This window comes from Halichoerus grypus, chromosome 7, assembly GCF_964656455.1.
Source record: "Halichoerus grypus chromosome 7, mHalGry1.hap1.1, whole genome shotgun sequence".
In the NCBI taxonomy this organism is placed as follows: domain Eukaryota; kingdom Metazoa; phylum Chordata; class Mammalia; order Carnivora; family Phocidae; genus Halichoerus; species Halichoerus grypus.
Genome location: NC_135718.1, coordinates 104,396,564 through 104,421,240, shown reverse-complemented (window position 1 = coordinate 104,421,240; position 24,677 = coordinate 104,396,564). Strand labels below are relative to the sequence as shown.

General features: G+C 38.5%; 1 protein-coding gene, 1 long non-coding RNA gene and 1 pseudogene across 8 annotated transcripts in view; 2 read left to right on the top strand and 1 right to left on the bottom strand.

Annotated features, from left to right (window-relative positions):
• RABGAP1L (RAB GTPase activating protein 1 like) overlaps window positions 1-24,677 on the bottom strand; it is a 748,424-nt gene that overhangs the window by 70,804 nt on the left and 652,943 nt on the right. The window lies entirely within an intron of this gene.
• On the top strand, window positions 3,957-12,118 carry LOC144382489 (uncharacterized). Its single transcript, XR_013449486.1, has 4 exons — window positions 3,957-4,025; window positions 4,459-4,531; window positions 6,798-6,916; window positions 12,050-12,118. It is a non-coding gene; the product is annotated as an uncharacterized LOC144382489 (long non-coding RNA).
• On the top strand, window positions 17,863-18,087 carry LOC118551648 (COP9 signalosome complex subunit 9 pseudogene; annotated as a pseudogene).

Here is a 24,677-nt window from a genome sequence, read left to right as displayed (position 1 = left end):
CTGAGCCACCACATTAGACACCCAGGTCACCATGCTGTGAGGAAGCCCGAATGATATCGAGAATCCAAAGCAAGTATTTTATTCAACAATCCCAGCTGAGCCCTATCTTTTGAGACATTCCATTCCAGGCACCTGACACAAGAGTGAAGAACTTTCATATAATTCTGGCCCTTAGTCTTTCCAAGTCACCTGCGGCTGTTTGAGCCTTTCCAAATGAGGCCTCAGAATACTATGGAGCAGAGATAAGCCATGCCCACTAGGCCCCGTCTGAATTCTTCACACACACCATCTGAAAGCGTAATGGTCCTTGTTTTAAGATACTATGTTTTAGAGTGGTTGGCAATAGATACACTAGAACCATGGATTATAGAAAATCGAAACTACAGAATCATAGAGACATAGAGACTATAGAGAATATATAACACAGTATAATATATACATCATAGATAGCAAGAGCTAGAGAAGCACAGAAGCAAAGAAGACTGTAGAAAGCATATAATCAACCTCCTGGTTTTGTTTTTTTTTTTAAGATTTTTATTTATTTATTTGAGAGAGAGAAAGAGAGCATGGGGGGGAGGGTCAGAGGGAGAAGCAGACACCCCGCTGAGCAGGGAGCCCGATGCGGGACTCGATCCCGGGACTTCAGGATCATGACCTGAGCCGAAGGCAGTCGCTTAACCAACTGAGCCACCCAGGCGCCCAACCTCCTGGTTTTAAAGGTGAAGAAACTGAGGCCAGTCCAGTTATGTGATGAGTGACAAATCTGGGACTCATATTTAAGTCTCTTCACTTTCAGTCCTGAGCTTTTTTTTTTTTTAAGATTTTATTTATTTATTTGAGAGATAGAGAGCATGAGCTGGGAGAAGAGCAGAGGAAGAGGGAGAAGCAGATTCCCCACTGAGCAGGGAGCCCGACGTGGGGCTTGATCCCAGGACCCCGGGATCATGACCTGAGCCAAAGGCAGATGCTTAACTGACTGAGCCACCCAGGCGCCCCAGTCCTGGGCTCTTTCAAAAACACAATTACTTCATAATACAGTTCTGTATTATAAAAGCCTCTTAGCATCTCTTGCTATTATTCAAACTTCAACATTTCAGGATATTCTACATGTTCTCTGAGGCCAAACATCATTATATTTCTGGATATAGACAAATTACCCTACTATCCCTGGCACATGACAGGTACTCAATAATTGTTTTAAGTAAAGAGTTACCAAAATAAGACAGCTAAAAAAAATGTAAAATGATGCAGCTTAGTCTTCAGTGGTTGTGTTTGAAAAACAGAAACAGCATTTTTAGTTTTGGAGCAAAATTTTTTAAGACCTAAAACATGATTACTTCCCCCACCACCAGTAATTAATTTCTGGTAATCTCACTGAGGACAACCTTCACAATCCCCAAACAGTGCCTCAAATGTAGCTGCTCAGTGTTCATCTTCTGAGAGGTACATAAATTTAACTACGCATAATATAAATATAATTGGAGGTATCATGGCTAATTGCCTCTAACTATGCATTTGCCCCTTGTTTTTTAGGAATACATTTTTAAGCCAGGTGCATGGCCTTCAGCTAAAATTATGCTTCCTAGCCTTCTTTGCATCTAGGTATGGCCAGTGACAAGTTTTGGCAATTGGTATGTGAAACTTCCTTCAAAGAGGTATGCTCTCCCTTTCCAATTTTCACCCTTCCCTCCAACTAGAATATAGACCTAGAAAATGTGGTCGTGAGTATATTTAACCATGAACATGAGGGCAACATCCCTAAAGACGGTAGAACAACAGGACCGGAATCCTGAGTCTGCCTTCCTGACCTCAACATAGCCATCACAGTCAATTTGGACTGCATACACTCAAACTGATACTGAAGAGGAAAATGAAGATCTTCCTTATTTAAGCCACTGTCTCTTTAGATCTCTTTGTTAACCTGTACTTTAATATAACAAATACTACATTTTTGTGACCATAATTTTTTTTCCCAGTTTTGGCCCTTTTGTCTTCTGGACTTACATGTGGTCTGTGAATTTAAAAGTTCAGCTCCTGTATCCCAATTTTCAGTGATATTTAAGTATTATGAGGTCATTTCAGGTCCCATCATTGACTGGATTGGATGACAAAGCAAGAAGGTAAGTTCAGATGTATTACTGTGAAAGTCTTAAAAATCTAGCCAGGTGAGGATAGTTATACGTTATATAGTTATATACCAGATCAATGGTATAGAATTGAGAGTCCAGAAATAAACATGTACCTTTATGGACAATTATTTTTTGACAAGATGCCAAGTGTATCCAATAGTATTTTCAATAAATGGTGCCAGGATAATCAGATATTGCTATGCAAAAAATGTATGTAGACATCTATTTCACCATGGCAAAAAAAAAAAAAAAGAATGGATGACAGACCTAAATATAAGAGCTAAAACTAAAAAATGTTTGAAAGAAAACCTAGGAGAAAATTGCTATGACTTAGATTAAGCAAAGATTTCTTAGCTAGGACACCAAAAGCACAATCTATAAAAGAAAAAAAAATTGGTAAATTGAAAACTTTTGCTCTTCAAAAGACATCATTAATTCTATGAATGGGTCTGCATTCAATTAAAGAGACAACCAGAAAAAAAAAAGAAATCATTAAGAAAGTAAAAAAGAAAATCTTACAGATTATAAGAAAGCATTTATGAATCATTTATCTGATAAAGGACTTGTACCCAGAACATAATAAAGAACTATCATGACTCAACAAGAAGACAAATAACCTAATCAAAAAATGGGCAAAGGCTTTGAACAGACATTTTACCAAAGAAGATATACAAATGGCTGATAAGTACCTGAAAAACTGTTCAACATCAATGAGAATGTAAATAAAAACTTCATATGAGATATTATCATATACCCACTAGAATGGTTATCATGAAAAAGACTAGTATCATCCAGGGCTGTTGAGGAGAAGGACAAACTGGAATCCTTGTATACTGGTGGTGGAAATGTAAAATGTTGGAGCCACTTTGGAAAAATTCGGCAGTTTCTTTAAAAATTAAACATAAGCTTGGGCACCTGGGTGGCTCAGTCGTTAAGCGTCTGCCTTCGGCTCAGGTCATGATCCCAGGGTCCTGGGATCGAGTCCCACATCGGGCTCCCTGCTCAGCGGGAAGCCTGCTTCTCCCTCTTCCACTCCCCCTGCTTATGTTCCTGCTCTCGCTATCTCTCTGTCAAATAAATAAATAAAATCTTTAAAAAAAAAAAAAAAAAAAAAAAATTAAACATAAGCTTACTATACAACTCAGCAATTCTACTCCTAGGCATCCACCCAAGAAAAATGAAAACGTATGTTCACACAAAAACTTGTATGGAAATGTTCATAGAAATATTATTCATAGTAGCTAAACACTGGAAACAAGAAAAAAAAAATCCACCAACTAGTGAACAGATACACAGAATGTGAATATCCACATAGTGGAATAGTACTGTGCAACAAAAAGGAACAAAGAGCTGGTAAGTGTAACAGCAGAGACTGACCTCAAAATCCTCATGCTAAGTGAAAGAAGCCAGGTACAAAAGACGATTCATTATATGACTTCATGTATATGAAAACTTCCAGAGAATGCAAATGTATAAAAACAAAAAGTGGATTACAGGTGACTGGGTCTGGGGATAAGATGGGGACTGACTGCAGATGAGGATGAGGGAGTTTCCTGGGGTAACAGAAATGCTCTAAAACTGGATGTGGTAATGGATGCACAACTCTATCTTACTCTTCCTGAATTTCAACTGGGTTCCTGCATACCCATCTAAGGATCTTTCCCAGCCTTCCCTGCAGCTTGTGGGGACATATGACTAAGTCTGGATACAAGCAGAGGTGATGTATGCCACTTTGTACTAGTGCCCTTAAAAGGGAAGGGGTGTGTCCTCCCCTTCCTTTCTCCTTTTGGCAGGGAGATGGCAAGAGCTCAAACAACTCCTTGGACCCAGAGACGGAAGCAGCTTGTGAGGATGGCAGAGCTGTCCTACTGGCCTTGGACCTTTCAACCCTGGACTGTATGTGAGAAAACCACTGGATTTTAGGATAATACAATGACATTATAGAAAATGAAGAGTGGAGTTCACCACTCAGCATTTGTTAACTATGAAGTATCTTAAGCAGCAGCTATCTTTATGAACTGTTTGCAGACCAGCAGTAAGAATGTTCTTATCTAATTACAGAAAAAATTATGCAACAACTTCTGTTAGTTTTCAATATTTAAGATCTGCTGTAGACAATATACTGGGAAATCTATCCTGGACACTAGTATATATCTGAAGTGTTTGTATTGAAAGAATGTTCCAGAAGTTACTGAAGCTTTGTAACTTGCTTCTTTAGGTGTTAAGACTTATTTTCTGAAACAATGAATTGCTAGTATTTTTCATTTCATACAACCACTGGCATTAAAGTAGTGCTAAGTTAAGTCTGTTCTTTTTCTTTTTCCTATAGTTCTCCAATGAATCTTTAAGATAGTTAAACAGTACAAAAAACCTTTTGTGGACAGCTCATTTATATAAAGAAGGTAGGTATTTACTTACCTGCCACCTGACTTAAAATAGAACCCCGACAGTGCTGAAAATCAGACGGCAGTGCCCTTTCCTCCATTATAAAAGTTCCAGGGTTAAGCTTTGTAAAATTTCCACCAACTAAGGGTTTGGTAAACATAGCTACCTTATCAGGAAGATTGTATCACAAAAACAGGTATGTTGTTCTACAGGCAAGACAAGAGAAACTGCCTGTCCTAATTGATAGTCCACGGGACAAACCTTCTACCTCTAGAAACACAAAGTTTAGTACTGTTAACTTACTCACATGGCAAAGATGTGCAAGTCAAAACCTCTGGGGAAACAATCAAAATCCTTGCACAGTTATATGGTTTTATCTTGTAAATAAGCACATAGAGTGGTCTATGAATGGGCACCTCTACTTAGAGACAACAGTGCAGTCTGTGTCTTATATAATAGAGACGTAAGCTTTCACACAGTGCTAGGCAATAATTAAACTGGGTGATTGCATGGCTTACTGGGTATACCAGATGACAATGGAGATGACAGCAATAAAAAGTTGTGCCATTAAAACGGCACAGATTTCAATTATTTTCACTAAGACTATCAACACCTGAAATAAATGTGTTAAATGAATCTTTTTCCGAAAATCTAGCAGAGACCGGAATTCACAGATAATTTCAACTAACTAGCAGGCCTCGTCTCTCAGATTGACATGTATTTTCCATAAGAAATAAATTTACCTGATTCGACACAGTTGGCACTGTCCCAAACAGATTCAGTTTGCATCGTCTCATCTGCACTTGTTTTTAACTTGCTTAAGTCATAAGGCATTTCTAGTTGTGGGTGTGTTCTTTTCTGAGAATACTGAAACTTCTTGTGATCAAAGACCATGTATTGGCTTTTTTGATATCTCTTGTAGTAAGGAATGGTACACCCTTGCCACTTATTAATGCACAGTCTCAGCTTAAATAAGGATCAAACAAGTACCTTATCCTTTGGGCATATCTTTGAGTTACTTTTCCAGGAAAATGGATGTGAGCTGATCTATCCATATTCTCTTGCCTGGTCCCTTTTTTTTTTTTTTTTTTTTTTTTTAAGATTTTATGTATTTGCGAGAGAGAGAATAAGAGACAGAGAGCATGAGAGGAAGGAGGGTCAGAGGGAGAAGCAGACTCCCCGCCGAGCAGGGAGCCCAATGTGGGACTGGATCCCGGGACTCCAGGATCATGACCCGAGCCGAAGGCAGTCGCTTAACCAACTGAGCCACCCAGGCGCCCCATTGCCTGGTCCCTTTTGTGAGATAAATCTGAGAGGCCATTGGCAGAGAAAAAGAGTAAAATCTACTGAACAGAATACAATCATCTGTCTCATGTGGCTACGGAACATATGGCTAGTATTTCATTAACACCTGCCAGCCATGGACAATGCCATTGACCAATTTTTTATGCTTTTTATTTTATCAAACAATGAGTTTGTAAAGCATAAATGCTTACCCAACTCAATTTATACTTCAAATTTCCAAAGGTAAAAATCAAATCTTATTTACTCATTTGACCTACCAAGCAAAAACAAGACTGCCAAGGGTGGGAGCTACTGTGAAGATCAATGCCAGAAACAGTTTAGCAATAGGAGCAAGTTTTCGAACTAAGCAGGGCTTTTTGTATTACTCCAAGGCTAGTCAGCAAGGCCCTGAAGCTCTAAGGAGAAAACTGGGGTATCCGGAATAAAACAGGATTTGCTCTAGGAGTAGTTTAAAAACCACTGTCTCCAGGGCCCTCTAAATCTCCATTCTACACCATCAAGGCCAACACAGCCTGACGTGTGGAAGCAGGAAGGATCTCTTACTGCTCAGTCATGTGTCTCTATATATGATTACAAGAACCAGAGAGATAGCAAGGGAGCTTTGATTTGTATAACAATAAATGATGATTCAATTATATAACAGGAGTATGTGAATGGGCTATTTTCAACATCTTGGAATCTAATAAGACAGATGATGTCATTACTAAGCAGAGAGTATGCTCAAAGAATTTATTGCCAGCCTTATAAGCATATTCTCAGATTTTTATAAACATTAATTTAAAAATCTCAAGATTTCCTTTCTATAAAGGATAGGACCCTTCTTCATAGAAAGATAAAGCTTAGAGAGAAGATAACAAAACTACTCAACTCATACAAATTTGCCTTCAATTTGGCTATTGTATTATTCTGCATGTACTAAGCTGAACAGTTTGCGTTCACTGTTAAATCACAGAAAGTTTTTTTTTTTTTTTCCTTAAGTAGGCTCTACACCCAGTGTGGAGCCCAACACGGGGCCTGAACTCAGGACCCTGAGATCGAGACCTGAGCTCAGATCAAGAGTTGGACACTTAACCAAATGAGCCACCCAGGCACCCCAGGTTTGTTTTCTTTTTTTTTTTTTTTAAAGATTTTATTTATTTATTTGACAGAGAGAGACAGCGAGAGCAGGAACACAAGCAGGGGGAGTGGGAGAGGGAGAAGCAGGCTTCCCGCTGAGCAGGGAGCCCAATGCGGGGCTCGATCCCAGGACCCTGGGATCATGACCTGAGCCGAAGGCAGACGCTTAACGACTGAGCCACCCAGGCACCCCCCCAGGTTTGTTTTCTTAAATAGATGTTTTCAGGGGCTCCTGGGGCGTCTGCCTTTAGCTCAGGTCATGATCCGAGTCCTGGGATCGAGCCCCGCGTCGGCTCCCTGCTAAGCGGGGAGCCTGTTTCTCCCTCTGCCTGCTGCTCCCCCTGCTTATGTTCTCTCTCTTTCTATCAAATAAATAAATAAAAATCTTAAAAAAATAGATGTTTTCATGAATTTTATGGTGCCTTATCATGTAAAAAGTATCTTTGAGACAGGCAACAAAAAAATAAGCTGGACTTCATCAAAATAAAAAAACTTGTGTGCAAAAGACTTATCAAGAAAATCAAAAGATAATCTACAGAATGAGAGAAAATATTTCCATAGCATGAATCTGAAAGGGGCTTGATATCCAGAATATGCAAAGAACTCCTATAAGTCAATAACAAGACAAACAATCCAGTTAAAAAAAAAAATGGGCAAAGGGCTTGAGTAGACATTTCTCTCAAAAAGATATACAAATGGTTAGGAAGCACATGAAAATTGTTCAACATCATGAGCCATTAAGGAAATGCAAATCAGAACCATAATGATATACCACTTCACGCCTACTAGGATAGTCAGAATAAAAGAAAAAAAACCACAGAAAATAATTGTTAGTTAGGTGGTAGGGAAATTAGAACTTTCACACACTGCTGGTGAGAAATGTACTGTCAATGTAAAATGGCTCAGTTACTGTGGAAAACAGCACAGCGGGTCCTCAGTAAGTTCAATACAGAAGTAGAGTATGAGCAAGCAATTCAACTTCTAGGTAAGCACCAAGCATAACTGAAAACAAGGACGCAGATACTTTTACATCCGTGTTCACTGCAGCATTATTCACAATAGTCAAAAGGTGGAAACAATCCATGTGTCTAACAATAGATAAACGGATACACAACATGTGGTATACACACAAGATCAATGTGTTCAGCCATAAGAAGGAATGAAGGTCTGACACGGGCTACAACATGGATGAACCTTCAAAACTTCATACTACGTGAAATAAGCCAGACACAAAAGGACAAATACTGTATGAGTCTACTTACATGAAATAACTAGAATAGGCAAATTCACAGAGACGGAAAATAGACTAGAGGTTATCAGGGGTTAGGAGAAATGAGGGAAATAGGAAAGATCTGCTTAGTAACAGAGTTTCTGTGGGGGTAGGGAGGAAATGGGGGTAAAAAAGTTCTGGAAATAAAGAGGTGAATATAATTAATGCTGTGGAATTGTACAGTTAAAAATGGTTAAAAAGGCAAATTTTATGTTTTATATATCTTATCACAATAAAAAAATACCTTAAAAAAATACCATGAGGTACCACTTCATACCCACAAGGATGGCTAGAATTTAAACAAAACACAGAAAATAACAAGTGTTGATGAGGATATGGAGAAACTGGAACCCTCATACATTGCTATTGGTGATGTAAAATGTTCAACTGTTGTGGAAAACAGTTTGGCAGTTCCTCAAAAAGTTAAACATAGAATGATCTATGTTTATGATCACATGACCCTATGATCCCATAATTCAACTCCTATGTATACACCAAAGACAAAGGAAAACAGGCACTCGTACAAGTATATGCACACACACATTCACAGCAGCGCTATTTACTATTCACAATGGCCGAAAGGTGGAAACAGCCCAAATGTCTAACAAGAGATGAACAGATAGACACACTGTGGTATATGCACACAGTGGAATAGTATTCAGCCATAAAAAGGGATGAAGTACTGATATGTGCTACGCTGTGGATGAACCTTCAAAATGTTATGGTAAGTGAGAGAAGCAAAAGGTCACATATTATATGATTCTATTTATATGAAATATCCAGAATAGAGTCCACAGGCAGAGGCAGATTTGGTGGTTGCCAGGGGTTAGGAAGAAAAAGGAAAATGGGGAGAAACTGCCTAATGGATAAGGGGTTTTACTTTGGAGGGATGAAAATGTTCTGGAACTAGACAGAGGTGATGGTTGCATGACATTGTGAAGGTACTAAATATCACTGAATTGTTCACTTTAAAATGGTCAATTTTACAGAGAATAGAATGATTATCAGGGCCTGCAGGAAATGGGAAGATGGAAATGGGCAAAGGGTACAAAATATCAGTTATATGACGATTAAGTTTAGAGACCTAATTAATGTACAGCCTGGTGACTACAGTTATAATAATATATACTTGAAATTTGCTAGGAGAGTAGATCTCAAAGTGTTCTCACACCCCCACAAAACGACAGGTAACTAGGAGAGGTGATGGATATGTCAAGTCAAGATACCAAGAAGCTTAAATTGCTTTTCTTTTTCAGACAGGTATTAAATTATCCTTCAGATCAATTATGTGTTCATCAAAACATGAAGTGAATTAAGATTCCAAAATAAAACTCTTAATTATATGGGCAAAGGGCTTGAGTAGACATTTCTCTCAAAAGAGATACAAATGGTTAAGAAGCACCTGAAAATTGTTCAACATCATGAGCCGTATAATTTAACTTTCTGTCTGATGCTCAGATTTCCTCAGTAATATCCCTAAAGTGACTACATATGGTTTAACATATTTAGTAATTTACTGGAACATCTCCAGGCATTCAGAGGAATTCACTAATTTTGTGGTGAACAGCTCTAATTGTTAGTTTAGTTTTCCCCAATACTGAGGTGAAATGTGTATCTCTAGCAGCCTGTACTCATTAACCACGATTCTGCCCTTCTGTTCCAACTTCCACAAACAATCCTGCTCAGGAATCTGAAGACCATTCCTGTACCTCCAATATTCCCCTCCCCCAACAAGTACGATTTCCCTTGTGGTCAGTTTTATCAGCCTGAACCCTCCATTCAGCTATATTCCCAGGGTTTTAGTACCATGGTGTCCATGATTATGATCTTCTTGTTCGTATTCTGCACTTAAAGTTCTTCCCATAGTACATCTACAGTTCCTTTACGATGACAAAATGATTTTTAAAAAACCTCTATCATAGGAGTCATCAGAGTACTTTCTCTAAAACACTAAAATATGCTTCATGACAAAATCTATATTCCAATCTGAAAAGAAAAATAACAGCAGAATAGATGAGAAATACTTCTTTCTAGGATTCTTAAACTCACATTAGTGATCTTCGATCTGAAAGGGCTGATCCAAATCTCCTACTTTAAAGATCAAAAGATTCACAACTAGAAAGGTCAGAGGAATTGCCAAGTTTAAGTCACGGCCTAGTGTTGCCCTTTGTGTCAAGTCCAATTTCCTTAACATGGTCTGGTTCCTACAATCTTCCCCAGGCTCATTTCAGGCTCTTCCCTGCTCCCCTCACCTACATTCTATCTATTATATTTAAGTTCTTCTTTTGCTCACCTCCAAGACTTAAATATTCTTCCTCCTCTTCCCGCAATACTTTCCCCCTTACCCTCATTCGCTTCAGTGGCCTGAATCCTATTTGTCTTTTAGGTCTTCTCTGAACCCTAACTTGGATTAGTTCTCCCTATCTGTTCCCATAGAACCTAGGACCCCTAATTTAAATCAGGTTTCCCTATATGTCCCTGTAGGACCCAGGACTCCCTCTCTTCACAAAACTCATAACCTTTTTTTGGTGATTATTTGTTTAATACTTATCTTGCCTGCTAGACTGTAAACCCTGTGAAAGTAGGGAGCACATTTATCTTGGTCTCTTCTGTAGCCTTAACGCAAACACATTATTGTGCACGGACTATGCAGCAAATATACAATTTTGCAAAGGCTTAAATTAGCTTGTAATTGCTAAAAATTTTTATTAAAATGCCATTAACTTGCTACACTACGTAGAATTCTTTTGGACCTGAATCTCATATATTACCCTTGGCCCTACTGTGTTTCACGGACACACTGTTCTAGCCAGATCTTTCTGGATCTGCCCACCAATATATTAGCTATCCATGCTAGTTACCTATACACTTGATAAAAATGCTACAAAAAATATATATTGCCTTTATATAATTAAGTGTCCTTCAAGAAACTGTCCAGAAATAATTTTTAATATAAGACACTTCTGTATCTTTGTCTGATCTTCTTCTAAATTACCGCTTTCTGAATTATCAAGGTGGTTTTTTTTCCATTAAACCAATAAGTACTCTTAGCTTTGCTCCCAGAATTATTTGAATTAAAAGACTGCAAAGTGAGATTCAAGTCAGATGGCAACAGTTCTACATTTGAACAATAACTCCCATCACCGTATGTCTTCTCCACAGTCAGGGAAATTCAAAATAGATGGAATTGTTAACAGGTTTACTTACCCAGTGTCAGTAGGCTTGCTAGATAGAGCACAAGGCTCTCTTGCCACATATAGAGCACAGAGTCAAACATGGAACTTCTGGAATTTGGACAAACATGCTTACCTTACTATTCAAATCCCTAAAAGAAAGTGAGTAGAATCGGGTAACAGTCCTGATCATTGTTAGAGCAATCATTCACTTTCAGGATCCACACTTCAAAAATTAAGAAAGTTCTAATTATAGTGTTAATGTCTAACTTATCGCCTTCCTCAAAAACCACTGAAGTATAGGGCGTTTCAGGATTCTGATAATCAAAGGGATATATAATCAAAGGGATATTGGGTATAATAACTAATGAGTGAGTATAAAGCACAGCGCCCTGAGTCTTGAATGGTGATCAAGAGCACTGCCCTCGAGCCAGAAGCCAGTGTTCAAATCCTGACCTTCCGGTCGCCATGGTGTGTCCTTGAGCTGCTTAGTTAGTCTGTGCTTCCTTTTGACACCATCTATAGAATCAGCCTCAAATCTGCACTTACTTCCTAGAGCTGCTGGGAAGAGTAAATGAGTTAAAAAAAAAAAAAAAGAAGAATGTGCTAAGGGGATTAAATTTAAAAATAATGACATGTCATTCTTTTTTCTTCTGTGTCTATTTTCGTAGCATTGACAGGAAACCCGGGCTCTAACCCTGCGGGATGTGTGGACCCTGCCCTTTATGTTCCTCATTAGGTCAGTTCTCTGTTGTCTCAATTTGTGAGTAGATTGATTTCCTATTCCTCCTCCAAGTCTCCTAATCTGAAGTCCATGCAGAGTTAAGAAAGGAAACTCTTTCGCTTTGTAGGGGTACCAGACACACCAAAGGCAAGTACATTTTACGGTTATATGGGAAATTCTCTAAAAGCAGAGGAAGACCGATGGATGATCCCCATGAGCAGATGCACCATGCAGACACCGTGGGCAAGGTGGGTCAGCGCGACGCCAGCCATGCTGTCCCCACACAGTACGGTGACCATCACGTGGACCTGGCACAGTCGGGCCCAGGCCCTGAAACCAGAAGCCAGCTGAGTCCTGTGGGTTTGGTCTAAACAGGTCACAGGTGGTGAAATGTCTCAGTATGAAATCATAAAGATTTTACATAATGTTCAAATATGTTCAATATACAAACAGCTGCTAAGTACATAGGTTAAAAGATTGAGTAGGCTGATGGCTTCATTTCATCCGGGATGGAATTAGTACTTCTGTTTCACAGCATTTTTACTTCTGTTGCTCCCTTAACGATTATTTAAGGGAGGAGACAAGTAGCTCTTTATTGTGGAATACTAGTATCACTTCAAATTTATTTTTACAACCTTAAGTATTTTCAATACTTTTTTCTCAAATCTGCTGAGGTTACACAGAATAGCTTCTATTATTTCCAATTTACAGAAAGAATTTTCATTCAATTACTCCATTTACATACTGAACCCATTTTGGTAGAATATCTACCACGTTTTGACCTCAGAAGGGTTGAGAAAAAGCCCTCATCTCTTGACTAGTATCTGTTCACAAATGACCTCTTTTCTCCCCTGGGTCCAGTCTCAACACCCTCTTGCCCCAAATGCGGTACACTGAGCTCCACTTCAACGATTATAAAGAGTGCTCACTTCCTGACATAATAGGTCAAAGTCCTGCTTAGGAGAAAAATGAACTTGTGAGTCCGGCCAACTCACTCATAGTCCTCTTAGTTACGTGAAATATACTCCCATCTATTCCAGCCCTCTTATCCTCCGCTCCGTATCCTTCCATCATTGGGAAGGCTGGTCATTGAAAACATCTAATTCTGGTGTGACAACCTTGAGTGCTAAGTTACACCTTGTTTTTCAAATCTTCCTCAAAGAGTTCAAATCAATGAGAAATTAGACTGCACATTTACAGATGACATTAATACTTTAAATGGAAGATATATTTCCTGTCTTTTTAATAAGAAGAAAGCTGAGCAGCCTACACCCAAGAGGGAAAGCAATTTGCACCTTTCAGGCAGGAGCAATAAAAATGATCGTTTTACATGAAGGAATCGAATTAATGTAAGTGTGATTGTTAGGTTGGAGAGTACTGCAGAGCTTTTGGGCTTCTAACCAAGGATCAGATTTTAATTATTAAGGGAAATTATGCTGATTCTAACATTAAATACTGTATGGTTTTAACACTACCTTAGATATACTGAATCCCAAATCATCAAAGTTGTTACAATCTATCAGCTTGGACTACTCTGATGGATAAATCAGTAAATATATCTGGGACCTTCCTCCCCTCCCCCTTAAAACTCTTAGGATGTAATTAGGGAAGGAAAAAATTTATTTCAAGATACCTGAATGCCCTTGTGAAGCAGGAGGATGAATGTGTTCAAGCACAGCATTAGTGACTTGGAGATTATTTTTCAAATCCTACACCCAAAGAAGAACAGCCTGAAAAGGATCTGCCACAGACTGTTCCAACAGGCCCTATAAAGGGAACACTGGGCGATTAGGATTATTCCACAAAAAGACTTCTGAGGATGCACAGTGGAGCCTAGCTTTCTGAAATGTACCATCCTTCTACACATTTCGTATGGCCAATAATTGAGATAGTGATTAGACAGGTACCTGCCAGTGAAATGTCACAAAGAGGAAAAGCGGCACATGTAATGGATATCTATCCAAAAGGTTTGTAGTAAGGTCCTTAAAGAAAAATAAATAAATGAATAAAATGGTTATGTCTCTAAAAGACCCCCATATTTTTTTTTTTTTTTAAAGATTTTATTTATTTATTTGAGAGAGAGAATGAGAGAGAGAGCACATGAGAGGGGGGAGGGTCAGAGGGAGAAGCAGACTCCCTGCTGAGCAGGGAGCCCGATGCGGGACTCGATCCCAGGACTCCAGGATCATGACCTGAGCCAAAGGCAGTCGCTTAACCAACTGAGCCACCCAGGCGCCCCAAGACCCCCATATGTTTAAGAGGAGGCCTCATTGTATAAGCCTACATTGACAATTATGCTGTGATTTATGCAGGAATATGTAGCTGTTTTTATTTTCTTTCTTCCTGTAAGAAATTACAAGAATCTTTTAACAAGTGGCTGTCTTTGAAAACCACTTTGTCTGTATTTTCTAACCTAATACATATATTGATTTTCTTTGATTGTTTTAAGAACAGCAGATTTGGATTTGTTATTTGGACAGGGAAAATCTCAGAGTGGTAAAATTATGAGTAATTATTGTTTTAGATTTTATTTATATGCATTTTCCATATTTTGTATATCAACGTACTATTTTAGTCATTAATGAGGAAAAAAACCTTTAAGTTGCAAAAAGATCTTTAGGGAATAGACCTATTTGGCAACCTTCACTTTATTTTTTTTAGTTTTTTTCTTTAATGTGTTTATTCACTCTTTTTCTAGATTGACTCATATTGTAGATTTTTGGATGTAGATATAATTATTAACACGTAAGGATATATTACCTGGGCAACCTTCACTTTAAATAAATAATATAAACACCTATTCTTTCTGTAACATGTATTAATCAACTTCATTACACCATGTCCCTACTCAAAACCTTCATCTATAGAATTAAAAATATCAGTTCCTAAGCATTACACTCAAAACCATGCATGACCAACTCCCACTATCTTACTACCTTCTGGCCTTGCTCCCATATTCCAGCCAGATGGAACAAGCTGAAATTCCCAGACATGCTACCTCTCACTCCTGTGTGCTGTGAAAATACTATTCCTTCTATATGGAACATGTTTTCCTTCTCTCTGACCACCTGAAAAATTCCTATTTTTTTTCTTTAGAATTCTACCCCAAAGTTTCCACTTTTGAATGGCACAGTTTTATACACTGTTGTTGGAGAAAATGATATATCTCTAAAGAGAACAATTTGGCTCTATCTATCAAAATTATAAATGCACTTACCCTTCAACCCAGCAATTTCACTCCTAGGAATTTAACCTACAGTTATCCTCACACATTTGTGAAATGATGATATACAAGATTATTCACTGCAACATGGCTGGTAGCAGCAAAATATTGGAAACAACCTTATATATATGCATATACTGGGAGTTGGCTAAACACATGGAAATCCATATAGTAAAACTATCTATGCAGCTGTCAAGCGAACGAGGAGTCCTTGATGTACTGACAAAAAAAAATCTCCAACACATACTGTTAAATAAGAAAAGTAAGGAATGGGACACCAAACATCTGTAAAAAGAGAAGGGAAGAATACATACAAATTTGCTTGTATTTGCATAAAATATTTCTGGAAGAATATCGTTAGAAAACATCACAGGACAACCGGAGTGTGTAGGAAACTTCGTTAGATGCCATTTTATAGTTGTTGAAATTTTGAAACCATGTGAATGTACTACTTACTTAAAGGTAAAATTGTAAAAGCTTAAAAACCAAAATGCTTTAAAAAAAAGTATCCACATGTTTATGAAAGTATCTCTATTTCCCACACTCTCCCGATCATTCCTTTATTCTCTCATTAGAACCTTTACTGACGACAGGTACTATGTGCCAGGTGTTGTGGTAGGTAGAGATGGAAAATAAAAACAACCTGCAGGGGAAAGCCTCAATGCACAACTCAGAAAGCAGACAGAATATCTCATTTCAGTGAGTGCCCAGGGTGCAGGGTGTGACAGATACACAAGGAAGAGGCAGGCATCGCATACACCCTAATAGCACTCTTATCCCTGGTGCATAGTAACTGTTTGCATGGCTGTCTCTTAAGCTAGACTGCCATCTCTTTGAAGCTATCTCAGAGGTTAACACAGTGCTATGCACATAGGAGATATGCATGTTAAATGAACCACTGAAAAAGATATAACAGAAATAAGCGCTGCACTTTTTAACAATTAGGAACTAATATATTTTTTTAAGGTTTTATTATTTATTTGACAGAGAGAGACACAGCGAGAGAGGGAACACAAGCAGGGGGAGTGGGAGAAGGAGAAGCAGGCTTCCCGCAGAGCAGGGAGCCCAACGCGGGGCTCGATCCCAGGACCCTGGGACCATGACCTGAGCCGAAGGCAGACGCTTAACGACTGAGCCACCCAGGCGCCCCAGGAACTAATATTTAAGTACTTAGACTCTAACCTGATTCCACAATCAATTTTATGAGAATTTAGTATAAAGATCTAAGGATTAAAAAAAAAATTGGCAGGGAGGGGCAGAGGAAGAGGAAGAGAAAGAATCTCAAGCAGGCTCCACACCCAGCATGGAGCCCCACACTCAGAACCCTGAGATCATGACCTGGGTTGAAATCAAGAGTTGGATGCTTAACCCACTGAGCCACCCAGGCACCCCAGGATAAAAAAATTTTTAAATAACTATCCCTATCTTACGTGTACAGATATTTATGAATATATTCAACTGTCACAAACATCATCTACTATAGACCAATGATTATACCTATGTGGTGTTTCATTTTCTCCCAATACCATCAATTAAATATACACAGAGAGAACAATGCACCAGGCACAATGCTGGGCTGGTGATACAATGGTAAACAAAAACAGATACAGTCCTGCTCTCACAGATGTTATGAGTTAGTGAGAGACTAATCAAATAATCACCCAAGTTTCACAAGTATTTTTCTGTATCTTTAAGAAGGGAAAGAGAAAGAATACAAGGCATGGCCAAGATTTCTCCTAGCCAGCCATAAGGAAAGGAACATTACCTAAAACCTTTGTGTCTCAGATAATATAAGTTAAATGTTATGTTATGGGATTGTGAAGAGAATTCAGTGTCCTTGAGCGCTGATGGAGAAAATACCTTTATTTTCCTGAACCTCTGAAATTATCAGCTATAGATATTACAGATATTTTCATTCACATTATAATTATTGCATATCTCAAAATATTATTTATATTTATCACTATTTTATAGGAACTAAGGTAGTTATTCTACTTGCTGTCATATCCTGTTATTTAATGTATTAATAAAGAAGCATATAGTACTCTATCATAAATCTGATTTTGGGGAGTTGGGGGTGGGAAAAATGGGTGAAGGTGGTCAAAAGGTACAAATGTCCAGCTATAAAGTTAAGTCCAGGGGATGAAATGTATGGTATTGTGACTATAATTAATAATACTCCATTGCAGTGGTGGGGGGTGGGTGGGTGAAATACGCAAAGGGGACAAAAAGATACAAACTTCTAGTTATAAAATAGATAGGACACAGGGATGCAATCTACAGCAGAGGGAATACAGTTAATATTGTAACAACTTTGTATGATGACAGATGGTAGCTAGATTTATCGTGGTAATCACTTTGTAATGTATATAATGTTAAATCACTATGTTGTACGCCTGAAATTAATAGAATGTTGTACGTCAAGTCAACTACATGCCAATAGAAAATAATACTCTATTGTATATTTGAAAGTTGCTGAGAGTAGATCTTAAATGTCTCATCACAGGACCAGGAATGCCTGAAGCACTGCAGGGGAGATGAAGCTGGAGGTGGACAAGATATTTCCCAAGGGCATGGGGCCATACATGGACCTGGATGAGACAGAAGGCAGCACCGGGCTCCTGATGAACTTGGCAGTCAATGAAAAGGCAGTCCATGCAGACTTTTTAAAGGATCTTGTAGATCTCTTTGATAATGATGATATCCAGTGAGGTGCAGCAGTGCGCGTGGTCACGCCTTTGTTATGTAGTGGTCGGTGGATCTCCTCAAAGGACAACTTCAAACGGATCTAAAGAACTTGTGCAATTACTTGAAATTAGGAGATGGTTAACCAAGAAAGAGAAGGATGGTTTTAACCATCTGTATGAGGCTTGTTAATCTCTGAATGTGACCAACTTTCATCCTTCAATTTAAAAAAAAGCGATGCCATCAAAAAAAAAAATTCTCATCACAAGGAAAAAAATTGTAATAGGTGTGGTGCTGAATGTTAACTAGACTTATTGTGATCATTTTGCAATATATATATATATATATATATATATACATGTCAAATCATGTTGTACATCTAAAGTAATGTTTATATGTCAATTATACCTCAAATTTTAAATGTGATTTTTCTCTATTTTGATGACATTATTTCAATGTAATTGGTTTCCTATATAATTTATTTGTTTTATTTTATGCATTTAAAAATAATTTTCCGGTAAGGGGCCCATGGACTTAATCAGATGGCCAAGAGTCCATAACCCCAAAATTGTCGAAAATCCCTGGGCTAATAGATGGTTCAGGTTGGAATAACAAAGTTGGCATACCATAGCATGTCATTGGAGAAGAGAGTTTTCTTTCTTTTTTATTATTATTATTATTTTTAAATATTTTATTTATTTATTTGAGTGAGAAAGAGAGAGAGAGAGAGAACACAAGTGGGGTGAGTGGCAGAGGGAGAAGCAGACTCTCTGACAAGCAAGGAGCCCGACTCAGGGCTTGATCCCAGAACTCCAGGATCACAACCTGAGCTGGAGGCACATGCCCAACCAACTGAGCCACCCAGGCGCATCTGGAGAAGAGAGTTTTCTGTTTTTAATTACCTTTGGGAGAGATGGGAAAGAAGAGTGCCAATTCACTTCAAAGCTCCAAGTAAAATGAAAAAGAATAATAGAACGGTAAGTTTGAATTTATAGTCAGGTTTTATTGTATTTTTGAGTATATGTCATTTTCTGATGACAAATCTGTGGATATGACTATAAACAAAGTATGCTACTGAGAAACACAGTATTTACATATTGTAGATAGCTACCTAACTATGATGGCCACATGAAAGGTCAATTATTACATATGCGGTAGATGATTGTTCAGCAAATAGTCACTTCCTCTCCTCCAACCTCCATGGTGGTGTATCCTTTCCTGTCCCACCACGTTGGAAATGATGCTCTGATTTGCTTTGGCCAATGGAACATGGACAGAAATCAAACTGTGCTAGCTCTGAGACCAGGCCTTTAAGAGGCGTTTCCACTGACCCTTCTGGGAATTTCTTTTTTTTTTTTTTTTTAACATTTCATTTATTTATTTGATAGAGAGCACAAGCAGGGGGAGCTGCAGGCAGAGGGAGAGGGAGAAGCAGGGAGCCTGAGGTGGGGCTCGATCCCAGGACCTGAGGATCATGACCTGAGCTGAAGGCAGATGCTTAACTGATTGAGCCACCGAGGCACCCCCCCTTCTGGGAATTTCTAAACTCTTGTCATGAGAAGGACGCATTCCAGATAGCCTATTGATTACAAAAGAATGGGCAGTGTGGAACAGATCTAACCAAATCTGGGTCCTGAAGCTAAGTAAACTCAGCTATATCCAGCTGTGCCAGCCAAGATCAGCCAAACCCTAGCCATCCAAAGACTCATAAGACAAAGATAAATGCCGACTGTTATGTACCACAAGATTTATGGTTGTTTGTTGTGCAGCAATATCCGACTAACAAAATACACTAAGAGTGCTCTTTAAAAACTTTGTCCGATTAACTAATGCCATTCTCTAGTCCCTCCATAAAGAAATCAGATACCCTGGGCATGCTTAACTCTTGTGGTGACTAGGCCACAACTGAGTTTATGCTTAAAAAAGTTAATTGCATTTGTTCCCAAACATGTTTATGTTCATAATAAGATGAATGTGAAAAAAAATTGAATTGCTATTTCTATAAAAACTAATTTGAACAATCTGGAAAGACTTTCCAAAAGTCAAATGGTGAAACAGAAAAGTCACTGTCACATTAAATGATTGCAATGCTACTATCAAAGATGTAAAAAGTTGCTAAAAAAAAAAACTCTACAAAGTTTAAAGATTGCTTTGTAAGTTTATTAATTTGTTGCCCTCTTAAGGAAACAAACTAGAAAGTATTATGTACTTCAGAATTCCTATTCTAAGAAAGGGCATAAAGATTCCTATAACGAAATTGATAATGAATATAGACTGATGTTTTAAGTTAAAATAAATGTTTAGGTTAATATGTACTTTTTTTTTTTTTAATGCTTCATCCCCTGAGCCAACTTTTTCTATTAAGCGACTTTAGTCCTGACTGTGTCAGGTAAGTGAGCTTCTTCAGTATTTCAGCCTGACAGAAATCCTATTGTGGGCATTAAAATGATCAGGGCTTCAGTATTATTTTTGCTTTGTTTTGCTGCAAATCCTATTTATAAGCCAGCTTGTAGTCCTGGCATTGAGTTTGAATGTTACAATTTCATTTCATATTGAGTTTGAGCACTGTGGTGAGTTTTTGATATAATATTGGCTTCTCTAATAATTTAATCATCTGTTAAAATTTCTGTTAACCAAGCCTAAAATCTGATCCATTAGATTTTTAAAGCACAAGAACATCAAATCAGGAATAAAACCTGAACTCCTTCTGACTTAAAAAGCCCTCCATCATAACCTGGTTCCCAACTTCTTCCCCGACCACGTTTCTTACCACTGTCTGCCCCTGGTGCTCACTCCACATTGTGATCCCCCACTGACCTTCCTGTTTTGCTAATATATCAAACTCATTACCACTTTGGGGCCTTTCTCTCAGAGCTTTTCTCTGCCTGAGCTACTCTTTTTCCTGATTTTCCCATAGATGTCATTCAGATCTCAAATGACACCACTGAGGCCCCCAGTGACTATCCAAAATAAAGCCTCCAATTAATCCCTTTTGATGATATCACTCCATTTTAAGTCTCTGTATAATACTTCTCACTAGGTGATAAGTAATATCATTAGCACTATTTCTGTCTGACTTCTCCCCAAAATAGTACAAGCTTCACAATTGATATGTCTTTCATGTTCACACCTCGCTCCCAGGGCTTAAAAATATAGCACAGCACATAGTAGCCAGATCAATGAATATTTTTGATTATTAAATTGAATACAAACATGGATGCTAAAACAAACAAAAAACCTAGAATAAGATATTTTTCAACCACCGTGATAAGTTAGGATTTAAAAACAGAAATAAAAAATTTAATGTGTTACATGTTTTATGTCAACTGTTTCTATAACATCTCCCACCCCCAAATATTTTGAATTGACTTACAAATCAACAGCACCCCCAGTATCAAGCATAGAAAGATTAGTTCTCAAATCTCAAACAGGATTAAATGCAGAAAAGTTCATAATTATTGTTATAGAAGCTGGTTCAATGATTTCATATTTATTAGCAAAACCACCTAAATAATTTTTGGATAATGAATTTCTTTATAAAGTCTGCTAAAAGTTCATCTTTTATTTCAAGATTTTTATAAAGAGAAATCAGTTTAGAATCATACCAACTAATGCACACGTGCCTCTGTGTGCAAGGTAAGCTCAAGTACTGTACTTGCATTAACTGATTTAATTCTCACAAAATCCTATAAGGTGCTTCTAATATGGTTCCAATTTTACAGATGAGAAAAATGAAGCTCAGAGAGGTCAAGGAATCTGCCAAAAGCCGGTGAGCTTGTTGGAGGTGAGGTCGGATCTGACCTAGTTTGGCTCCAGAGCCTGTGCCCATAGGCTCTACTCTACGCTACGTCACCTCACCTGACACGACTCAGCCAGGTTCTCCCTGAGGATTCTGGAGTTGTGACTTAGGGGTAGCAGCTTAACTCTCTGCATATGACAGAACTGTAAATCTGGATGCTATATGGCAGCCATATTCCTTGGGCATGAAGAAGCAGAAATCTTGGGTAAAGAGATAAAGGAGAGGCCAAGAGAGAAGTTAATGAGGTGGCAAGAGACAGGGAGGACTCTTGCCAGCATCAGTCTGGTACCAACCCTGCTGCCCGGCCGAACTTCTGCCCTTGTGTTTAAAGGGACACACCCTGGTGTCTGTATGGTAAGTGCCCTTTCTTGTTTAAGACAGCTCAAGATTTTATTACTTGCAACTGTAAGAACCTTAACTCATTATCAGAACTGATCAACCAAATGAGGGAAGATTTGGCTCCTGACACTAAACTGAAATTGATGGACTATAGCCAGAATGTGTACATACTAAAGAACAATTAAAAATAAAAAATGTTCAGCTAATAACATTTTTTAAAAATATGGACGAATCAATTGGTCTTATGTTTTATTCGAATCAATATTTGAAATGTATATCCAGTGAAGATTCAGAAATAACTATTGATTTCATTGTTTTACCCATATTTGGCACATGGAATTGCTCTGAATTTTTTTTCTTCCTAATTTGGCATGCTAGATTACCTCAGTGTGCCAACCCAATAAGGAGGCAGTAATTTCAGAATGCTTACCCTCATCTCCCATTGATAGGACAGATAAAGTGTAGCTCCCTGAAAGAGCTCCCTCCCTTTGCCGGCACAGTGCTGCTATTTTGGTATCTGTCAGTGAAGAACAAATATCTAGTGGCAATAGAGGCTAGATGTGTGTTAGCCTGGGTAAACAGCTTTTGTTAATGGACAGTGTTCTAGCCACCGAACACCAAGTCCCTTATAGTGATAGGCGACCCAGAATTTCAAGATGTGGAAACTAGTAAAGCCAGGCCATCTTTTCTCCAACACACTCTTTTTTTTTTTTTTAAGATGTATTTATTTTAATTTTGAGAAAGAGAGAGAGCAGGGAGGAGGGGCAGAGGGAGAGAATCTCACGCAGACTCCCTGCTGAGCGCAGAGCCCAACGCAAGACTTGATCCCAGGACCCCGAGATCACGACCTGAGCTGAAACGAGAGTCCAATGCCCAGCTGACTGAACCACCCAGGCGACCCTCCATTACATTCTTGATATCCAACTTTCCCATTCAAGCTGGCACAACAAACATTCCAATTATATAAAGTAGGAAGTTTACAGTAATTTTCAACTTACCTCAATAATTTACTCTTCTCATGTAAATCAGCTGCTGCTTCTTCCTAAGTAGTATTATTGTATGTATATATATATTGCAAGAACTAACCAACATGCGCAGACTAATTTATCACACTGCCACTGTCAAGTGTCTAAGACCAGACACTTGTCAACTTTTCACCTGCATTGTTGTAATGCCCTTTAAAAATTTTTCCATAGGCAATGTGGCCCCTGTCAGTCCATTATTCCAGATTATTGCTGCAATAATCAATACATCTACTCAGCAGATGGTTTGGCCCATATAAATCCCTCCTATTGATTCTATATTACCTTCCCACCTTCCTGAGGCTCAAACCTAAGACCCTCTGTACCATCTTCAGGGCAGAAGACTTCAAGTTTCCCATAGGACTGATATCCTGATGGTGATTCCCTAACCAAACAAAGTAATTCACCAGGGTAACCCAATGAGCCCATGTTCTCCTTTTGTCCACCCCCCTCCTTCTTCCACATCACTATGGTGCCTTATCTACTCAATCCACTCCTTCCTTTAAGCCTTCTCCAGTTTGAACAGCCCTTTCCTTGTTAGAAGGGAGACAAATAGTAAGGGCATTCACTCTGCTAAATACTGTACAAATGCTCTCATTTAATCCATACAGAAATCCAATGAGACAGTACTACTATGTCCTTCATTTCTGAGATGAGGAAACTGAAATGTAGAGAATTTAGGTAATTTATGAATAAATAGCAAATCTAAAACCTGAACTGGACACTGTAACTTAAAAAGCCCCTAAAGCAGTTAACCTCTCGGCCTTTGCACAAGCTATTCCCCTGCTCAGAAAGGTCTTACCCTCTTCTACTAGTTGGCAAGCACCTGGTCAACCTTCAAAGTCTGACTTAAGTGCCCCCACCCCCTTTTGAAGGCTTCTTCCACACTGCTCAATCAGTGGTAATTAGTCTTCACTTTGTTCTACCCTATCATAGCCAAGTATCACTGCTATAAATATTTATTTTGCTTCTTTTACTTGTTTGTGAGGTCTTTGGAGGAAGGGATATTCTATTTATACCAGCACATTGTAGTAACCCAAAAATGTCTGTAACATTACACACTGCCCTAACAGACATCAGTACGCAAAGTTCCCTCCGTAACCACTCTACAGATTAAAAAACTGAAATAATTCAGAATATAAATTAACATTTAACCTGAAATATTCAAGCTTGACAGTAAGTATGCATTGGTTATTAGGCTTGTTAGCTGCTTAAATCACACATTTTGAATTTAAATACATATTCAAAGCTTCCTTTGGAATGCATAATAAATGTAACAGGTGTGATCTTTTCCGTGTATTTACACTAGTCAGCAACAGAAATAACTGGAAATGGTGGAGGAGGTAGAGAGGAATGCTGGCCGTTCCTCTCTGCCACAGAAGGTCGTGACTGAGGACAACTTCGGAGACTGCCTCTCTCTATTGTTTATCACTCCTTGTGTGAGCACCTCAGGTCAGATTTAAAGATACATGTTTTGGAGGGAGAATGGGGGGAGGGTACAACTTTG